Genomic DNA, 6,943 nt, shown 5'->3' on the forward strand with positions numbered 1-6,943 from the left:
CTCCCGGTGGGACATGCCTGGAACACCTCACCCAGGAGGCGCCCAGGGGGCATCCTTGTCAGATGCCCGAACCACCTCAGCTGGCTCCTTTCGATGTGGAGCAGCAGCTGCTCTACTCTGAGCCCCTCCCGGATGGCCGAACTTCTCACCCTATCTCTAAGGGAGAGGCCAGCCACCCTTCGGAGGAAGCTCAAAATCAGAGATGAGATTCTGAGGCCACCAAAGCGAAAGCCCTCCGCCACTTGGCTGCGCCTAGAAATCCTGTCCATAAAAATTATGAACAGAACCGGAGACAAAGGGCAGCCCTGGCGGAGCCCATCACCCACCGGGAACGAGTCCGACTTATTGCCGGCAATGCGAACCAAGCTCTTGCAACGGTTGTATAGGGATCGAATGGCCCGTAGCAATGGGCCAGACACCCCATACTCCCGCAACACCTCCCACAGGACACCCCGAGGGACACGGTCGAATGCCTTCTCCAAGTCCACAAAACACATGTAGACTGGTTGGGCAAACTCCCATGCACCCTCAAGTATCCTCGAGAGGATAAAGAGCTGGTCCAGTGTTCCGCGACCAGGACGAAAACCGCATTGTTCCTCCTGTATCCGAGGTTCGACTAGCGGACGAACTCTCCTTTCCAGCACCCTGGCATAGACTTTCCCAGGGAGGCTGAGGAGTGTGATCCCCCTGTAGTTGGAACACACCCTCCGGTCCCCCTTCTTAAAGATGTTGCAAACCCAATTCTACAAAAAAAAGAAAATGTGGTGCTGTTTAAAATGTAAATAAAAACAGAATGCAAGGATGTGCAAATCTCATAAACCCATATTTTATTCACAATAGAACATAGAAAAAATCAGATGTTTACACTTAGAAAATATACAATTTTAAGAAAAATTGTGTCTCTTTTTCAATTTGATGGCAGCAATGCATTACAGAAAAGTTGAGACAGCGTCATTTTTATTACTGTGTAGCATTAACAACAGTTTAAAACCAGTTGTTGGATTTTGTGAGAGCAATGTTGTCCCATTTTTGCATGATATAGGATTCTAGCTGCTCAATAATCCTGGGTCTGATCATAAACTGGATGATCCCTATCCTTTTTAATCCAGAGGATATGGAGTCCATGCTTTCCAAAAATAATTTCAAATCTTGATTTTTCTGACCACAAAACAGTTTTCCATTTCAGTCCATTTGGGACAGAAAAGATTGCAATGTTTCTGGATCATCTTCACATGTATTGGTTCTTCTTTGCATTATAGGGCTTTAGTCTGCACTCGTGGATGGCATGTGAACTGTGTTTACAGACAATGAGTTCTGTAAGTCTTCCTGAGCCCATGCAGTGATTTCCATGACAGGCCATGCCTGTTTTTACTGCAGTGCTGTCTGAGAGCCTGAATCTCACGGGCATCCAGTATGCTTTCTCTAGATTCTTTGACTCTTATGACGACATTATGTACTGTATATGATGAGACATTGAAAGTCTTCACAATTTTATATTGAGGAAAATGTTTTCTGATTATGTTCCACAATTTAAAGATGCAGTTTTTCTGCCCTAACTTGTACTAATAGCTGTTTCCTTTTATATTGCTTACTTTTACAGCTCTTTGTTGACACCATCCCAACTTTTTGGAGACATGTTGCTGCCATCAAACTCAAAAAGAGACACTATTTTTTTTATAGTTTTTTTTAGATTATTTATTTTTTAAATCATTATATTCTGCTTATATTTACTTTTTTGGAATAGAGATTGTAGTTCTGCAGGTATTTGATTTTGAAACACCTGCAGAACTACATTTCTACAAGGGATTTCTTTTCTCTGTATTAATGTGAAACAAGATCTGTTTTTGTTTTTTTGCACACTATATTTACACAGCAATCTTTTATACAGGTATTGGAGGTGAAACCCTAACTCGCGCATTTAACACTCATAATTTGAAACACTTGCCCACAGACAATAAAAGCATGACATGGGCAAAGGTGTATATCACCAGAAAGTTATAGATACAGAAACCAAATTTCCTTTTATGATATATAAATTAGAAACCTTAAGCAGCTGAGTTAATTAGAGAAGCTTTCTAACTGTTGTTCTTTGCATGTATAAAGGAAAGCTCAGATGACTGCCACCGCTGAGAACAGTTTGCATTCTGGCATGCTGGATCAAATTAAAATGCATCTGATTCATCACACAGTAGAGCATCAGTAACTCACAACAGGAGTTAAAACCCATGATCTGCAGCAGAGTGGATTTACCACAGCGCAGTAAACAGCCATAATAAACTCTCTGCATAGTTACTCACTATATGAACTCCAAGGTACAGCTATAATACGTCTCCATGAAAACTGGAGACGTAGTATAATAGATGAAAATTGTCACGTGTAGTAGAGTAGCACCGCAGCACGTCACCAGTCTAAAGGCCAGATGGTCTCCATACCTGTGAACAGCATACACAAGTTCTGCTTTCAGTCTTATTTGTTGCAGAAATACAGCAATAAATTTGCTTGGTATAATTTTATGTTTGACTTGTTCCTTTTTGATAAACAACATATTCATTACTCCACCTGTGAGATCATTAAAAAAATAAAATGTATATAAATAATTATAATCTGGAGAAAAAGTTCACAAAACAGGCTAAACTAAAAAAAACACATAATCCAAAGCTCAGGATTCAAATAGATCTTTCAGAATAACAGTCTCCTTTGCTATAGATCATTAACCAGAGACAACCTGATTAAAACCAAATCACTGACTGACCAAACAGAGATTCTGCCCTCTGAAAAGAGAGCGCTAAGTGATGTCAAGAAGAAGAAATACAGACATATCACATATTAAAGGGAATAAAAACTTGCTGTAAATAATCTTAAAAGAATGAATATTGCAACTCCCAAGTCAGTCTCCTTTCCATCCCATTTCCATGTTTTCCATGTTTCTAGATCAATCCAAACCAGATGGTGTGGAGTGCAAGTGAACTCAAAACCCAGTAACAGGGAGTCTGTGGGGGTACTGACCTACATATCATAATCTGGTAACACAAATGCAAGCACTTGTTTCATGAAATGAATGACATATATCATATAATTAGATATGCATGTTTCTGCTTCAGAAATATTAATTTAGCTGTGCATGAAACTTGGAAACCACTTACTTTTAATGCGTCATCTCTGTATTTACAAGGAGATGACGCATGAGAACGTGTCGTATCGAGAGGGCAAAGAGTCTATCAGTATCCATGGTGATGGATGTTTCTTACCTAGTGGCAAGCATGGATATTCATATACCTTTTGATTCCTACCTAACTCTTTAGTGTGGAGTGGCCTTCACAGCTGCATCTACATGTGGATTGACACTCTATAGTTAAGAGGGAAAGTCTTTTATTTGCCAGTTCCAGTCACGTTACACCTGCCCAGCAGACACCCTCTCCATCACAGGTTTAGCCTTCACACCTGCTCCTTATCAGCTAATCAGCCCCTGACCTGCTACCTGCCTGCCCAGCTGCATGTGTCTGTCAGATCAAGCTGACAGGATGTATAACATTCACTCCAACTGTGTCCATATACATATGGGTGTATTTTTAAGCTTTGTTTTGTCCTTTGTATACATACAAACAGACCTTTAGGTCAATTTCAACTGATTTTTAGAGAATGTCTTGCAAGTTGAAGATAGGAAAAGTCCCAAAAATTACTATATCTTTTCCTAATCACTGTTCTCGGACTTAGATGGAAAAGTCAGTGAAGTAGGGAGAATTCATAAAGACTGGGTACAAACTCAGTACTATTTAGGGTATAGCAGTGATATGATATTCCTATTGGGTTGCAAACTCAAAATACATCCCAACGCTGAAGAGCATGATATCCTGAAAACTAAATTCACTCTCTCAAATTCAGTCCTCTTTGGGTCATTTTTAATGATTAATTTCCTGACAAAGATGAATTATTCAGACGCAGGGAAAGTAAATAAATCAAAGTAAGAGAAATTGATTTTTGTTTTAATTATTTTGCTGTGTGCACTGAAATGTCTCACTTAAATTAAGTTTTTATGCTTAATAAACATGTTATGCGAGATACGTGTGACACAATATGTAACCATAACCGATAATAGTCTATCATCACTATTTAATCATGTCGTGGGCAAAAACTGTGACAGTGATGTCAATATTACTGACACTGTCAGACACCAAGCTTGGACTTCATCGGCTACCAATACCAATATTAGAAACTATGATATCACGAAAAGGGTTTTAAATAGATTATATACACTTAGACAACCTGGTCAACAGTTTATTTAGTAGTCTATTTAGTAAGTTGGTATTTTCAAAAAAGATTAATTAAATTCTTGTATTAATAAACGGATCTACTCTTAATTTTAGTAAGACTATTCATGCTATTGTTGACAGTGTAGTAGTGTCAGAATGAGGACATCCCTTCATGTTCTCTTTAACATACCTGACATCTTTATATTTGCCAGACCTTGACCTTCACTTCCAACCAATTGCGGAAAATCCTACCTTGAAGTGCCTGCTGTTGTGATTTGGTGACATAAATAAAACTAAAATGAACTGAATTTTCAGAAGCAGATTTGAACGTATCAGTGCAATCCTGGACTACTGTGTGGATTTTACTGATGACTTGGATGATGGTCTCTCAGTTGTGTTGATATTCTGTTTTTTTATGAGTGGTTTGAGAGTGTGTCCTTTCATGAAGGATGTTCCAGTGTAACATGTGTAATACGGCTGTAATAACAATAAGGTCACTTCATTCAGCTGGGAACATTGCTAAGCAAAACTGATTACTGGGCATCAACCACAGACTTTTGTAAGCAATGTCACAATTATTTCCTGATAGAATCAGCTACGATATGTCCTTCAACTCTTTATGACAAACAATCAAGCCTCTGCTTCCTGTTTACACTGGCACATACATACAGTGTACATAAATAGTCATTTTATGTTTATCATTTCCACTTACAAAGAAAATTAAGAAAATAAGCTAGTCTAGATTAGATCCTTAAAATTGCTTTATTGTATAAATCCCAGCTGGCTCACCTACCTGTGTAAGTAAATATATCATCGCAAATCGTTTAAGTGTCAAACTTGGCAAAGATGTCATTTTATGGTTTATGACTCGCCTCAGCACCTATGTGTTTCCAATAACTGCCAGACTGCTGTTAAAGTAATTATGCCCTTAGTCAGCAAATTAAAAGACAGAGCAGTCAGTCCAGTGGCATAATGGGATTAGCTAACAAATGACAAATGAGTGTGACACTTTTAAAATGTATGGTAGCATAACTGGAGGGAAAGATCTGTTTTCATTAGTTTTACAAAAAAGCCATTTTCCTTTCCTTACCTCAACAAAGCATGTTAGATCAGACCGCAAGTCCTCCCTTTATCTCAAACAGCGAGGACGCATAAATTGATTTGCTGCTAAGACTGCACTTTGTGTTCCCCAAGTGTAGTGGAGATATCAAAGATAGGCACGGCTGTGGCACTGATTCAGTCTTTGAGCACTACAGTCACCCCGGTGTCGGCCAGAACACCACTTAAGGCCAAATTGTCCCAGAGTATTAAAGAAGGAGGGAGCTTGAGGTTCCGTTTGAGGCACTTATTTGTTACCAATCAATTTCTGGGGCTGTAAACACAGCGGGTGTACATAGGTGTGTGTGTGTGTGGTTTCCTACAAAGGAAATAAACAAGGGAAATAACGATAAATAAAGAGAATAGGCAAGTCAAATACTCAAATATAAACATAATACAATATAGTTAACATAATCAAATATAAAGATCAGAAAAATATAATACACTTCAAACTGCTCACACTATGCAACTAAACAGCATTAGTGCGAGGTTAAGCAACCGTCAGTACACAGGAACTACTTCCGGTAGTTGTACAAAATAATTATAATCCGCTATAATGCTCTTATTGTGAAGGGCATACTTCCGGTCGAACTACGTTCGCTATTTTATTAATCCTCGTACCTAATTGTTCGCTACAAACTCCGCTACTTCAAAGTAAACAATCACAAGCATCACATACAACATACAGAGAAGGTCTGATAACACAGGAATGACATTATGGACATACGAGCGACCGTACATGCGTCAACAAAGCTAAACCGGGGTAAGCTAACAACATAAATTAGCATATGAAATGAGGGTGAACTCACGCGTTGCATGCGTGGGCTCCAACTATGGACTACATTAGCTCCTAAATGGTAACATACTACAGTACTGACACAAACAAAGGCAAAATACAACACAGGTCACTACGTACTTGTCATTTACGCACACATAACATTCCCCAGGATTCAGTGCACCCCCTCCGGACCAACACTGCTCATCCGACATTAAACTGCCCACCTTACTAACCGGATGATGTCACTAGAAGGTGGGCTGGCCCAAACTGGCAGAAGACTGAACATTAAATGAACTTATATAAACTTATAAACACCAGTAAAACTATTCTATGAACTTTGGGGCCTTTTATACACCAAGTCTTTCTGCATTACACAATATGTTGGATAATGCGATTTCTAAAATGTTGATCTGAGTTAGAAAGGCCAAAGAGAACAAAAAAAGAGGCCCATCGGCAGAAGCCAGGCTGATTGTTTCAAGTGAAAACATAAAAAATCTCTTCTTATTGTGTTTTGTGGTATTTGATAGAGCAATGCCACTGCACTTCAATTAAAGGGATCCATGGAATTACCTGTGTGTACTGCCGATACAGTACAAACAATGCAGCAATCGTCAATTTTAATTACATTTATTATCAAATGTATCCATAATGCTAAACGGTTTCAAAGGATGTGCTTTCACCAGACATCAGTTGATTTTATCCCTAATGAGCTCTGAGACCTCACTCGTTATTGAACTGAGCTCTTTATTTTGATGTCGGCTGTAAGCCTGTAAAGTTTTAGACTGCATCTTCCACAGATACGATAATTTTTCCCCCA

The sequence above is a fragment of the Haplochromis burtoni genome, unplaced genomic scaffold, assembly GCF_018398535.1.
Source record: "Haplochromis burtoni strain Fernald_Lab_line unplaced genomic scaffold, NCSU_Asbu1 Contig_99, whole genome shotgun sequence".
Classification (NCBI taxonomy): Eukaryota; Metazoa; Chordata; class Actinopteri; order Cichliformes; family Cichlidae; genus Haplochromis; species Haplochromis burtoni.